General features: G+C 47.4%; 1 protein-coding gene across 3 annotated transcripts in view; it reads right to left on the bottom strand.

Moving 5' to 3' along the window:
* Positions 1–15,474, bottom strand: part of LOC100115969 (amyloid beta A4 precursor protein-binding family B member 1-interacting protein) — a 128,731-nt gene that overhangs the window by 111,413 nt on the left and 1,844 nt on the right. Inside the window, exons 1-2 of one of the 3 annotated variants that reach the window (XM_031933448.1) lie at positions 1,025–1,220; positions 873–933 (exon numbers count right to left, since the gene is read on the bottom strand). The exons of the other annotated variants lie outside the window; for them this stretch is intronic. The gene's annotated coding sequence lies outside the window, so the exon portion shown is untranslated. Of the gene's footprint in view, positions 1–872; positions 934–1,024; positions 1,221–15,474 lie in introns of those variants that run through there. 3 annotated transcript variants of the gene reach the window in all.

Raw genomic sequence — 15,474 nt, 5'->3', positions numbered from 1 at the left:
TGTCAAATTTTCAAAAACTGCGCGGACGCGAACAAAGGGAGCTTGAAATTTGCGCTTGTCGGCCCGGCGAAACTAGCTACTAATTAGAGGGGGTGACAAAGAAGTCACTTCGTCAATTTGGCCTCAAACGTCCGAGAGCGCGAGCGTGCGCGCGGATGTGCAGAAAAGCGAGAAAAAACCAGAAGCGGTTCAGCTCTGCTACCTCGGCGCTCGAAGATTGCACAACGCGTTAGCGCAACCGCGCATTTTCATATAAAAGCGGCAGCGGCGACATCGCGCGAGGAGCCCGGATTCCTTTCATACGGTAACTTCGCACTGCTGTGCAGCCCTTTTGCCGGCGCTGCTGCGCTGCAGCTGGGGCTTTTATAAGCGTGGCCCATCATTTCCGCTCGGTCCTCTTTCAAGCGCCGTCGTCGACGGCGACTATCCTCTTTTTCTCTCCCTCTCCTCTTTCTCCTTCTGCTATGCCCCTCCCGCACGTGTATAACGTATTGCGGCGTTCATTATCCCGCTTACGCGCTGCAGCTTTTTGCATTCGGTTTTTTCCGCAGCCGCGGCCCGCTCGCTTTGTAAATAGTTTTCCGTAACTCCTTTTCTCTTCCCCCGGCTGCTTCCGAGGCTCTCGGTTCTTCCTGGCTTTTATCAGTAGGGTTCGTGTTTGCCGCCGCTGAAAAGTTGCGGGCGAATCTCGGATCAATTGTATCGAGGTGGGCCGCGTTCCACTTTTTTTTTTAATCTATACCTCCGGTTCTTTACGGTTACGACCCAACCCTTGTTAGCATTTTATTAAAAATTCTCATAGACCTTGTGCGCTGGGGTATATTATATACAGATTTTATCATTGAAAATATTCGTCGTATTTTTTAACTCACTACCAGCTGCGTCGAAAGATTCCTCGGGAGGAGTAGTAAGAAGACAGTCTATAATACTCACCTGAAACATAAAAAATACAGATCGTTGTATAATTGCTGTTATTTATTAATAGTGCCTTTATTCGTATGCGAACGATAAAAAATAAAATTACAGAGTAATATTTTTCTGCTTATTTATATTTAGTAGTCTGCAGCATCGAAGGCTATAATTTGATAATCCAGCGGTACAAAGTAAGTACTGTGCACGCCGTAACCACATTTCTTCAAGCAGTCTAGCGAGACTGCGTCATCGTACGCAGTAGCTGAATGCGGAGCAGTTGGAGAAACAATTTTAATGAAGACACAAAAGAAGAAAAGTTCCGACTTGGCGAGGCTCTAGAAGGACAACAGAGAATTAAATTAATCCGCTACTTTTCAATAAAGAGTGCCGGAGCGCGCTCGGCCGTCTGCGGCAGGCTAACCTGGCGACAATTTTAATGCGCCGTGATTTCTCAACCGACGCAAAGTATCGAAGGGAGAGGCTGTGATTAAATTTATTTCGCGCGTCTACGAACCGTCTACTGTTGACAGTAGCTTCGTGTGTATAAGTGAGAAACTTTTAATTAAAAAATCAGTACACGTCTGTATTGAGTCATCTGTAACTACTGAGCTCATCTTGCAATGAGACCTTTATACAGTTCCGACTAGTATAGTACTGTCCGTTTGGTTGGAAATAAGGCAGTTTATATGCTAATACACAACTCCGAGAAGAAGCAACGTATCCGAAAGAGCAAAATGACCTTCGCAATCAGAATTTCGAAATCAAGGAAAGATTTATTCGTTCCCGGCTTTAATTTATTCAAGCCACTTTTCGCTAATTACGCGAAAAGTATCTCAATCTATACGAATCTATAAGATCGGAAGGCAGTAGGACGACTATTTGTGCTAATGCGTATGCGGACGTGAAATCATCACGCATAGCAATCATTCCGTCACGCGCGCGAAAAAAGCTCAGGCGGTATAAATTTCCGGGCAGCGAAGCATGAAACGCGACGAGCCGCTATCGAAAATCGGAAAAAAAGCAATCGAACGCGCCGCAATAAAAGAATCATCACGTACGCGACGTACGCGCGCTAAATGTTCGCCGCCTCTTGGTTTATCCGCGCGCGAGCGTATAGAACCGCGGGCGTGCGCGATCGTTTAATATTTCATCGCTGTTATACATCTCCCTGTAGCCTCGCGACGGCGGCAGACTCTCGTTCCCGCGAGAGCTACCGCCAGAGAGCTATTGGCGCGTGTATCGTGCGCTACACATACGTTCGTGCGTGCGCGCGTGCAGCCGCGATCGATCGGCGGCGGTGCAGGCGCGCAGCAGCAGCAGCAGCAGCTCGTGGGTTGCGTTTGCTCAAGACCACGCGATAAAACGCATCGCAACCGCGGCAGAAAAAGGAAGGAGTCTGTTTAGAAATATCTCGATGCCCGCTCGCTCGCGCCTACCTACTACTCCTTCTCTCCTTCTCCTTCTCTCTCCGGAGATTCTCTTTCTTCATCTCGCCATATAGCGTGCGCGCCGGCAAAAGGGAAAAGGAGCGGTGGACACATGTGGGCGGGCTTGCATATGTATACGGCGTTAGAGACGGAACGCAAGCCAGACACACTTCCGGCCGTGCGCGCGCGATTTTCATTTGGCTCAAAAAATGCCAGAACGCGCGATAATATTCCAGGCGTATACGCGCGTGGGCCGACTCGGTACTTTCTAAATCTCAATCGATCTGGTGTGCGTAGCACATTTTTCGTTCGATTGAAAAGAGCTCAGTGCGAAAACACAGTATGAGGCTTTTGAAAGAGTGAGAGGGAAACAATCGGAGTGAGGCTAGAAGAGCCGTAGCTCGCTCGAGTCACGTTTTGCACAGAGACAAAGTGCTGCTGTTTGTACAATTTACAACCAGCAGTTTCGCATCGGCGTACTAAACTGCCTAAATGCAATTGTACATGCTATACGCCGGTCTGGCGTACTCGAGCTCTCGCTGCTGTGTATACAGTATGCCTAACTACATTAGCGTCGTTATTATCCCGGCATGGCGCGGTCGTTGAATCTCGCGACGCCCGCTCTCAGATTACGACAGATTTATCTTTTTCGTCTTACATTTAGCGAATATGCAGCCTTCGCCATCCGCGCAGTGATCAAAGCAAGCCGAGAGAGCGTCCCAAACAACGGAGGCTCTCGGGGGCGGAAAAGGGAACTCATAACTTTCGACTCCTGTATACCGTAGCGCTGCCGCGTCGACGGAACGTCTAGGAAAATTCCTAATAACACTCGAATCCCCGCAAATTCGCCGCAACTTTCGGAGACTCGAGAAAAGTTACAATAAGTTTCCGGAAAGATCGCACGCGAGAGAGTGCGGCTGCTTCAGCTCTGGCCTTCAAGCTCTTCAAGTATTTAGCATCGAAAGCTACCCATAAAGCCCGCGGATTAAAATACCGCGACTCTGCCTACTTACGACAGTCGTCGCGGCTGGAAGACCAGGTTCCCATCGTAAAGTGCACGCGACACCGGACACTCTCTCGCATTGAATAATCACGCGCCCAGCAGCAGCAGCGCGTTGATGCGTCGCGGAGCCATCGCGCGCACACACGCAAACAGCTGCAGCGGATCGAGCGATCGCGGCCGTAAACATCGGGATTTACGCCCTTCGGCTCGTGAAAGCCGAGAAGAGTCTCTCCGAGGCCAGCTTTTCCTCCTATCGGCCACCTACGCCGCGGTTCGTATTATAATGAATTTGTCGTGCGGCCGATACGAGATCGTCCGAGTACAGCGGCTTTCTAACTGCCCGCGCGGACGTGGCGGCGTTTATTCGATCGCGCACGCAACCCTTTCTCGATCTGCTGCACGTACTCTGCGGCCTTTATTGAACCATCCGATTTTTCTCGAGCTCATCGGCTTTCATGTATTCCCTGCTCCACTGCGCCGTTTGTGTGATTTTTAACGAGGCCTTTTCCGTTGAATATTTACCGAAGCCGAATCTATTACCGCGTCCAGGGAAGTGACATCATTTCGACGTAATGTTTACTGCGTACGGCCGAGTTGGCCGTCCCAAATCCGGGCAGAAAGTCGTCGAGATGAAGCTTGAAGAGTGGATGAAGACGCTGGTAATGCGTACACGCCCACGCGCGTCTCGAGCGCGCGCTCTCGCTAAAAATACGTTTTATAGAAGCCCTCTCTCGCGACAAGTTCTATAAACTTCCGAAGGGATGGGCTTTTACGGACCGCTATCGGATAAAAATACAGATCCATATATTATTTCGTCATTCCGCGCAGCGCACGGGCGTTCTTGGCACGAAATACATTCGCGGCGTGGCTTCGGTATTAATTACGTTTTACGTGCACTTTTTCCGTCGACTACACGCCGCGGTCGTTCACGCTGCTCTAATCAAAAGTCAATTAGCGAGGTGACTCGATAATACGAGGATGTAAATCACGCAGATGTACACAAGCCGACGCAAAGTTATTGCGCGGAGAGAAAAATCAATATCCCAGGCGGAGCATCATCCCTTACAACGCGGAGCTCGCGCGCCGGTGGCAACGGTAATAAACTGTCCCCATATAATTTCCGGAGATTCATTAAGGGCGGCGGCACTGAGTCGTAAACCATCTATTTATCCACATGTCCTACTCTCTCCCTGCACTGCATAAAACTAGCTCGCGAGTCGTGCCCGCCTAACCGCATCCGTCTCCTTCTCGCCGCGTATCCCTTTACCTTCCTTTTTAGCTCGCGCACGACCTCTTTGCGTCTCCCCGCTTTTTTCGCTTTCTCCCAACGCGCGCACGCACGCCTATGCAGCGTCGGAAAAACTCGTCGTCGCGACGCGTTGAAACATTTGAATACTAGAACCGACCGGATGCGAGATCGTTTTGCGATTTCAGCGGATCGGATCAGTGGCTGCTGTCCGCGCACTCGTGTCACCGCTCTCGTCCGTGACTCCTCTCCGCTATAATGAATGCACATTGAATTACGAGATGCATTCGTAGTTTGATTATGCCGAGAGCGTTCGCCGGCCTAATGAGCAGCTCTGTTCGAGACTTTGAAATAAATCCTGCTTTCAATCGCGCGTCGTTGCTTGCTAATTTTCCCCTCTCGTTGTGCGCGTTCAGAGCTATTCGTTTATACGACGCTGAATTGCGGGAAAGCTCTCGCACGCGATTGTTACGTGATTGCCGCGCATTTTTCTGCTCGCTGTGTTCTAACACGCGGCTATCGGTGAAAGTGTCGCTATTACAGAGATGTACACGCACGTACGGGTCCGTGAAGTTTTTATGAGTGTACTTTCCAAAAGCCGTTTGCCGTATTGTGCAGAGATAAATATAAGCGAGCAAAAGTAAAAGTGCGCTAGGCTCTAAAATAATTTACGCGGTCCCGAGAGAGAAAGAGAGAGAGAGAGAGAGAGAGAGAGAGAGAGAGAGAGAGAGAGAGAGAGAGAGAGACAGAGAGAGAGAGAGAGAGAGAGAGAGCGAGAACGCGTATAATTTCGCGAATCAACAAAGCCCCTTGAGCGCTACTCGGCGCGTATCGGAGCTGGTTTAATTATGCGCGACGTAATCGCAGCGATGCTCGCACGCGATGAAATAAAGCGGGGTGAAAAGTAGCCCCTGAGTATAAACTGCATTATGAGCGTGCGCAGTTTTCATGAATCACAACAACCATGGGTGCTACGTTATCGTTCGATAACCATAAATCCGGTTAACGCTTCAGCGGCGAGACCGTGAAAATACTCTCGGCGCAAAAAGTCAAACGCAGCTAACCGGAGCATTCGGAGGCATTTCGCGTGCGCCCGGTCGTCATATAACAGCGTAGAGCAGCAGACGACGAGAGATACCACACGCACAAGCACAGGTGCACGGTTGTCGCGCGATTATCGGGCAAAGCTTATGGAGCCTCGATATGGGACGAGAGCCGCATAGCACTTTGATGTTTCCATATCGCTGCGCCGCTGCCGTGTACGCGCATCACGGCTCAGACAAAGGCTGATGCGATGCCGCGCTGCTAGCCATCATCGCAGCTCGCTCGCTCGCATTTAAGAGAGAAAAAGCGATGCCAGACAGAGACGGCTGCCGCTGTGCCACGCGTATAGTTTTAAAGAGTCTGGCGAACGAATTGCGCGCAAGAGAGATGCGTGTATGAAGCTCGTCTGGCCCGCGCGACGAGTGCACTATATGGAGACCGCATAACGGCAACGCTAATTTACTTTGGTTTTTCGGTTATTTTTTCGTCCGTTCGGGGAAAGCTTTGAATTGTTGTCCCAACGCACCGGTTCGTATGGACAACAAAGTCTGTGGAGCTCTGCGCAGAGCCCCGCGTCGCATAAGCGGAATCACCTAGACCTTGTTATCAGCAAACCGGTACGGAGATAAGATTACACGTGTATATTCCAAAAATGTTAAGTGCCATGTGTACACGGCTCTGCGTGAATACACTTGCCTGCGGTAACGCCGAGAATTTCCGTGTAGAGCCGACTGCATTAGCATAAGTAAATATTTGAGACTGCACTAACAAAGCTTTCTAGCGAGGTGGAGAGAAAAAAACACACGCGTCGCTCTGATGCAATCGCTAGTACGTTTCCGAGAGTTCACGGTTTATCAAGATCACACGCTGAGAGGAGAGAAGGTTCAAGGTACGCGCGCGTCCGAATTAAAATTCGTCGAGAGCGGAGCATGAAATAATTTCAACAAGTTCATCGCGCTTTGATCAGCGGCGCGAGGGCAGTCTGCAGCGAAGTTAAATCGAAGCGAGGCGCTTAAATTATTCCGTCTCATTAGATACTTTAATTAAATTCATGCTAAACAGATAATACGAGATATTCAGCGCGCGACAGGCAGAGAGCCGAAAGCCAAGTTTTATAGCTTGACTCTCCCGGAATGCATTAAAGAAATACTCCATTTGGCGAGAGCTAGAGATTAGACGACGGATCAAAGCGCGCGCGTGCGCGAGAAGGAGAGCGAGGAAGGAGAGAGAGAGAGAGAGAGAGAGGGAAAGCACGAGATTCGATATCCATGCCCGCAGGCCAAAGGTAAGTGATTCGGATTTTTTCGCTTTCCTCGCGCCGCACCGCTGCAGGAAGCTTTCGCTTAACAACGCTCTGTTGCAGCCGCGCGCGCCGGCAACGTGGCGCTTTATCGATCGGCTCGGTTTCGTGCACGATTTTCAAAGCGGCGGCGGCAGCACGACTCCGCGGTGACTTCTTTCTCGCTGCTCCCACTCCTCGCCGCGTACTCCCTTCAAAGGGCTCGTCTATACAGCTATACTCGCGGTACGCTCCGTACATTACGACTCGCACGCGGCTCCGACTGCTGACGATTTCTCGGCTCGGCATTGCGCACGCCGAGTCGACCACTTCGCGGCGAAGACGTTCCAGGAAAGTTTTCGAGCTTATACAGAGCGCCGGGGGAGAGGGGCCGGGCGAAAAGTGCAGCGCCGACTCGGCTCTCCGAAACTTTCTCGCTAAGAACGCGCCGTGAGGAATATCGAGGGGAATCCTCTTACGGCAATCTCCGCGGCAGTCATTTTTCGAGGACGCGCCGGGAAATGAAATTGTTTCATCGGCTCGTTATTCGCGCGGACATGCTTCCTGCGGGGCGTTTCCTGTTTTCATTCGAACGTTATTACCCGTCTCTCCGCCGCCGCGTGAATAATCGTCGCTGTGATACGCTGCGAAAAGTGCAATGCGTCATCGCTCGCAAACTGATTCGAAAAAAAGCGTAGTCCGGCGATCGAATCGTTTTACGTCGAAAAATTTCGCCGGCGATTACGCTCGAAAAATCGATGCATGCGCCTGCGTGCGAAGCGCTAACGAGCTCCATTAATCGGTTTAACTTCTTAACGCGCGTGTCCGACTGTCTGCCAGTCTGCATTTTTAAAGGTGGATCGCGCGCGCGTCCGTTACGAATAAATTCCCTGTCTCTCGCTGCTGAAATGCCGAACGTTCGGAACGCACTGCACTGGAGGTACTTCATGCGCTGCAACTGCTATACGTATTTACAACAACGGTTCTGCATACCGCAAATTAATATGCGAGAATAATAAAAGCGATATCCGCTTTGGAGGATCCGCAAATTAATAAAAGCGATATCCGCTTTGGAGATTCCGGAGCCTACCCGATTAACAAGAAGTGTTCGCGCAAAATCAAGACACGAAGATAAACGTCCGCGTCAAACAAACTCGAGAAAGAGAGCGCAACGCGGGTGTGACGGCACGCGTCGATCGGCTCGCGTGCACTGCTTTTCCGTCCCCTCCGCGCACGAACCCATAAAACCACATATACACGAGCCTGTGCACGCACGCGAAAAAACGGGGTGCGAACGCTTGTAACGCGACGGGGATGCAGCCTTGAGTGCCCCGCTATTAAAATACCGGACGTGTGTCTGCGTTTGAGCTGGACTAATAGTTTCGATTGTGCGTGCGATTCTAACGCGCGATCAGATTGCGAGGGCTGAACATTTTTGCGCGCAAGCGTTTACCAGAAGATTTACGAGCTTGGCGTAGTTTCGCCGCGATGGATGTTTTAATTCGTGTAGTCGCAAAAGCCGAACCAGAGGCGTTCGAAGGCCGTAGAAAGGAATGATCGTCGACTCGCGTAAACGGCGGTCTGTGATTTACACGATATCAGTGGGCTGCTATATTTGTAATGAGCTGTTTCCTATACATTCCAGATAATAGTTATTCACTGCTATCGCAGCGACGCGTAATCGACAGCGCGGTAGACGTGGTTTCGCGCGAAGACGATCTCTAAAAAAACTTTAATTCGGAGCAAATTAAGCTTTCTGGAAAAAATGCCTCTAAAAGGGCAGAAGGTACATGCCCCTGACAAAGCGATTTATCCGCATCCGACTGCTCGCTCACACGCGGGCGGTTTTGTTGCGCAGGGTGAGCTGCAGTCAAGTGACTTCGGCTCGAGGACGAACTCGGCAAACATTCGCGATAAACGCGCGTGTGTACACGGGAGGGGCGGACGAGAAAGGGGAGTCGAAGAAAAAGTGAGCGCGAAAAGTGCGTGGGAGACCGCGTGAAGGATCCGCCCGCGCGCGCACACAGGAGTAATGCGTGGATTTATTAAGGAACGAAGTGCCCTGCGCTTGCGGAGAATAATGGACCGCGCGCGCGCGCGCGGAGGGAGAGAGATCAAACAAGTGACACACACACACCCGCGCGCCGGAAACAGTGGAGGGAACAAGAGAGCCTGAAAAAAGAGAAGGAGCGATTCGATTGCGCGCGTGCTTTTCTTTTTCTGCACCTTCGGCGCGAGAGCTGCGGGATCAAAGATTAAAGGAAAAGCTGCGTTCTTTGTGACGCGCGCACGGAGAGGGAGCTTGCCGCCGATAATTATACAGCACCTGCAGCAAGCAGCGAGCTCTGACTTATGCTCTATGTAAATACAACGACTTTTTTCCTCCGAAGGCGAATAATATACGAGGCGGGCGTGAATAAATTAGAGAGAAAAGTACACGCGCGATCGCGTTTCCACTTCCCGAGAGAAAGAGAAAGAGATAAAAGGAACGGGTGAGGCAGCGAACGCATGCAGAGGTAAACGCGGAGGTCTTTATCTCGCGCACGATATTAGAAAATTTGGTCACTTTTGCGCGCGGGAAACTCCTCCGAGGTTTCCTTTTACTTACTTCGCGGAAAGAGATTACATTTTTTCTCGTTCGCATACGCTCGCACGCGCGGGGCTTTTTCCTCGAGGCAGACGCGACTCTTTAGCGTCGTGCGCTTTTTATTTTCCTCAACTCGCATGCTCAAACGCCTCTCGCGCAGTACAGCGAGACGAGCAGACAGAAAATTCCGCGGAGAAAATAAAAAGCGCTTTTTGCATCTGACGGAGCGGCGTTTCTTGACCCCGCGCACCTCGGAGTACGTCGTCGCTCCGCACATTAGGCAAATGATTTACGCGCGTAATCGTCCTTCCGTCAGCGTCCCGAGGACTGCATGCGGGGACGAAAATCAAACAGATAACGCTGCCGACAGTAAAGTTTTCAAGTTGCTCTGCACTCGGGCGATATAGAATTAAAAAGGTAGAGCCGGCAGGGGAAGAGAGAGAGAGAGGGGGGGGGGAAGAGACGACATAAGCAGATAAGGGCGGGACGAGCCTGAAAGCGGTTCAAATATCATTAGACAATTAAGAAGATTCTCCGGAGGCAGTCGAGGGTTGCAGTGTACAGCCGAGAGGGTCCGCCGCGTATTCTCTCCATTGATTCGCCCCCGAGTGCCGCCGCCGCCGCACCAGGGACGGCTCGGAGTCGAGGGGCGCCGACGTGCGCAGCGACGGAATGCGTGCGCTCGCCCCGAATCAACTGCAGCATATCGCCGTCTATCCCGCATGCGGTTTCTCGACTCGGCGAGATAGCGAGTGTGGCCTTGAAAAAGAACCGAAAATTCGAGAGCGAGTCTTATCGAGCCGGCAGTCGACGCGCGCACTGAGAGAACTATATTTTAAAATTTACTACATATGTAGGAAAAATTACTATATTAGATATAGTAATTATTGTATACGGCATGTCATACTCGCTCCATGACGATTTTTACTATATTCATAGTAAAAATTGTTAGACTTATATTAAAATTTGTTACGTGTTTACTAGAAATTACTACATTATATAATATGTAAACATTATTTTAAGAATTTCTCCGTGCCAGAATTTGAGGTTATAAAGTTGATTTATGCAGTAATCAGAGACCAAAATCTATAATTTTTTGTTTATCTGGTATTATTAAGTGATAAAATATCATTCGCTGCTATTATTTATTAATTTTGCTCAATTTATTATTAATATTAACTCATGAGTAAATGTGATTAATATATCAGATTTGAAATTTAGTACATAACAGTACTGTTTGGCTAAGTGGTCATCGCGCTTGACTCCTATACCAGAGGTCCAGGTTCGATTTCCATCGCCGCAAAAAATTTCTTTCTTTCATTTATTTCTTTCACTTAACAACATTAAATATCAATAATAATAATAATAATATTCGAATAAGCGCGTAAAATTGGCCAGCAAAAAAAAATTAACTTTTTAAAAATTTCATTTTAGTATAGAAATTACAAAGCAAGTATAACCGTTCGTTACTATATAATATAGTAATTTTTCCTGCATATGTAGTAAATATTAATATCTAGTTTTCTCAGTGCGGTGCACGAAAGCGCGACACGCGCTGCATAGACAGTTTTTTTGGTGACTAGCAACGTGTGTGGTGGAAGAAACGCCTGTGCATTTCTTTACATCGCCTCGTTGAGTGCATGTGCGCAATTGGCTGAATTTTGTACCGTGCCTTCTCTATAAAGTGAACTGAAATTCGACACGAGGAGGATGATGACGAGCTATGTCCTACCTAGATGAGAATAGAGAGAGAGAGAGAGAGAGAGAGAGAGAGAGAGAGAGAGAGAGAGAGAGAGAGAGAGAGAGAGAGAGAGAGACAGTGTGGAAAACGTGAATTGAATCCGAACACGGACTCCTACTACTGCGCAGTGGTAACAGACAAACCGGTAAGACGGCTACTCTGAACGACGTTTCCTCGCGTTATATTCTCACTTCCATGCAGCTCGCTAATCTGCGGCAAGCCAAACGACAATGGAGCACTGTTCCACTGTAAAAATGATACTTCTCGGAATAAGAAATGGAAACAGCTGACTCGGAAGATAAGGCGGTAAACAGTAATCGCGGAACAAACTCGATAAGATTGTAGGTGCGCACGAGATTGCGGTTTCTGATCTGACAGAACACATACTTCGTACAGTTGCGACATTGTATTATTGTTGCTGTTTGGTGAGTGCTGGGCCGTGCATTCCTATGATTCTCGCGTTGCTCTCGATACGATCATCACTATTTCACAATGCTGCCATAACGAGAGACAATTAGCGCGCGGCGCGAAACACGAGTGCTCGAACGGAGCAGCGAAGACTTTAATAAGACGTTCGAGAGCGAAAAAGGGCGGCACTTTGTCCGGGTGGCCAAATAAGCTTCATTAGGAGCTGCTCGGCTGGCCTATAGGTCAAGTCGGACAGCGTTTGCTCGCGCCGCGAGACGCGCGAAATTCCTCGAGCTTCTCCCTTTCGGGCCGCGCGAAGCCGCGAAGAAAAGGCAGAGAGTCGGAGTCCGGGATTTTTATTGGATCCTCGAGCGGGCGACGTTGCGCGATTTCTTTTTTCTCCTCTTTCTGTCTGGCCGAGGCTCATAGTCGCTGCGCGCGAAGTGAGAGAAAGATGAGGAGAAATAAAGCGAAGAAAGAGAGGAAAAGGGGCGGCGGCGGTGCATACGCGCGCGGAGATACACTTTCGCACACCCCCTCGCCGCGGCCGCGAGTCGCATTCACTTTGCGCCGGAGCCGAGCTCTCCTCCTGACTCTTTGACTCGAGGCCGTAGGCCCCGACGGAAAGCCCTCTTTTTTCCTCTCCTCTCCCTGCACCGCTTCTTCTTCTTTTTAGCGCGCGCGCGTTTTTGCGCTGTGCGTCCCGGCACTTTAAGAGAGTCTCTCGTTTTAACTTCTGACCGCGAATAATATTAAGCCAGTTGAGAAGGCGCGCTAAATGTTTTGCTTGAAATCAGTATAGCAGTAGCGAAACAGTTTCGGAGCATCTGCCTTTATCTCGTTCAATGAGATTGTATTGCGCGCTTTGCTTCTTGAAATACTGGCTGTCGAGCGCCAACGGCACCTGCGTTTTTTCTAACAATTTTGCTCTTATCGCGTTCTTGGAAAACAACATTTTTTTACTCCATAAAGTACGTTCCTTCCGATAAGATTATTAGCGATAAAATTTTTAAACCACCCGACAGGAGAAGCAATTTCTCTCTCTTTCTCTCAAGTTTTTCAAAGTTGCTGGCTTTTCTATTCAGTTTTAATTCACTTTGTTTTCCAAAAAGTTACTCAACCATTTTATTTTTAGCCCGCCCGTCTAACCCGACGCTGATTGTGACTACTCATCGTGATTACGAAACTTCTATTTCAATTTTCAACTTCTATATCAAAAAATCAGTTTCGCCGTCTGGAAATCTATTTCTGTCGCCGCCGCGACAGCTTCCAAAAAGTTCAAGTTCAGCAGAAGCCGACGTGTCTGCTTGGTCTGCGCTGCGTCTCGCGCTCAACATACGCATCGCACAGAGTCTCCGGCCACTGCTGCAGCATAGTGCAAGAACGGCGCACGACGAGCGGAAGAGCCGCGTAGCCGGAGGGTAACTGCCATTAATAGGCGATTCGGTTATTTCGGGCGGCTCCTTAAGGCTGTACGCGAGGAGTTCCGAGCACTTTTGTGGATTTCGCGAGGGAGAGTACAGGCTGCTCGACACACGCGCGACTATGCCGCTCTCGCTCGATAAGGCTCTTTTTTCCCCTTCTTATTTCTAGGATTTTGAGAGCTCGTACGCATTGTTTACTTTAAGAACTGTTCTGCGCTCTCTCTCTCTCTCTCTCTCTCTCTCTCTCTCTCTCTCTCTCTCTCTCTCTCTATCTGGCGCTTTTTTAAATTCTAAATGAGCGCGATCGAGCGGAATTCTTTAAATACACGCAAACCGCCACCATATAGTGGATCAACTTTATTAAACGTTTTAATTGACGAACAGTGCATTTTAGTTTCCTTTATTTTAAGCGACTCGGGTTTCATCATTAAAAACGAGTAGAAAACGCAAATAAAGGGAGCAACAATGGCATAAAGGCAGACATTTTTTCGGTAGAGATGATAAAAGAGTCAATGGAAATTAAAAGCAGTTCTGGCGAGGCTATAGACTGAAAAACGGGAAGGTCGAGAGGGTCAGAAGCTGCTTTCGCTCGACGGGATGCTCTTCCGGAAACGAGCTGCAAACAATACGGAACTTCCCCGGGCGGGTTTTAACCTGAGCCTCCATTGCCAATTGCAATAAGCCGCGCCGATATCAATCGAAAATAACTCGACCAATCATCGAGTGCTTCCTGCGGACCGGTCGTTTGAAAAATTTTAATTGGAGCAAGCGAAAAATTTGCACGCTCTTTTCCTGCTTTATATACTCCTCCAATCATCGTAAAAACGTTGACAGTCGATCGACGGGTAATCAAGTCACTTATTTCCTTTACTAGGAATGAAGGTCCGCTTCGCGCGCTCTTGATTCTATCTCTGTCTAATAACACTGGTAGAAAAACTATTATAAGTGTTGTGCGGCACACTAACGTCTGCTAATATTTTATAAGCATGTAACATGTTAATAAATCCCTCAAAACTATTTTTCAATAAATATATTAATAATGCTCAATGTCGTCATCATTTGTTAGAATAGTGAATTTGAAGAAAAGTTCAGTATAAGAGTCAGTGGGTTTGTCTATCGTTACAATGCCATTTATTTGCATTATAAAAAAAGCTATACAACTGAAATTTTACACAGATACTTACTATGCTACCTAGAATACATGTAACCTACATGATTATGATTTAACTGTTTTCATTCATATTTTCACATCGATGTCCATATGAATTTTTTAATTTAGCGTATCAAATTTTGCTTGTAGACAGTTACACAGAAACTACCATCTAGCACATTATATTTCTGATTTCCAGTATTTTTACATGAAAAAAGTGATAAGTATTTTAGCTTTTTTGTCAAGGCATTAATTAGAATTTTGACTTTTAACAGTTGTAAGAGATTTTGAGACCGATAGCTGTTTCTCCATTTTTGCATTTTTTCTCATTTCAAAACTAACAGGTCTAGAAAGCTCATATTTTGCATATAGATTTCTTTTGTGATTGTGGAAAGATATCTAAAGTTGAATCAACGTTAACTGAAATACTTTTGACTATAACACCCATGATAATTATTTAGTCGTATAGCATGAGTTTGCAGTCACATCAGTGTCGGAGTCGAGATCAGAAGTTTTTCAGTTAAGGTCGAATCAACTTTAAATATCTTTTCACAATCACAAAAAAAATCTATATGCAAAATATGAGCTCTCTAGACCTGTTAGTTTTTGAATGAGAATAAATGCAAAAATGAAAAAACAGATATCGGTCTCAAAATCTCTCACAACTATTAAAAGTCAAAATTCTAATTACCTAAAACCTTGACAAAAAAGCCAAAACATTTATCACTTTCTCCATGTAAAAATATGCTAGAAACCAGAAATACAATGTGCTAGAAATAGTAGTTTCTGCGAAACTGGCAATAAGTAAAATTTGACCTGCTCAATTAAAAAATTCGCATGAGCCTGGATGTGAAAATATGAACGAAAACAGTTTAAAAATCAGAATCATCTAGGTTACATATTTCTAGATAACATAGGAAGTGACAGTGTCATATTTTAGTTGTCTAGTAGCCTTTTTACAATTCAAAGAGCATTGTATAATGATAGACTTAAACTTACTGACTCGGATACTGAACTTTTATTTAAATTCACCTCTCAAACCTCACCGGGGCGACTTTGGGCACAGAGACACAGTATATCTTCAAACTCTTTATTCTTTTAATTGAACTTCTCACTGACATTTCAAAAAAAACTAAATAATATTCACACACTTTATTACTACTTCAAATAGGGTTAGGGATAATACTACACACTCTTGGTAATGATTAATTTTTACTAAAATTTCTTGCTAGTTATATTACATATATTTTATC

Source organism: Nasonia vitripennis (genome assembly GCF_009193385.2).
Source record: "Nasonia vitripennis strain AsymCx chromosome 1 unlocalized genomic scaffold, Nvit_psr_1.1 chr1_random0009, whole genome shotgun sequence".
NCBI lineage: Eukaryota > Metazoa > Arthropoda > Insecta > Hymenoptera > Pteromalidae > Nasonia > Nasonia vitripennis.
Note: the sequence above shows the minus strand (reverse complement) of the source record. Positions and strands in the feature narration are given on the sequence as shown.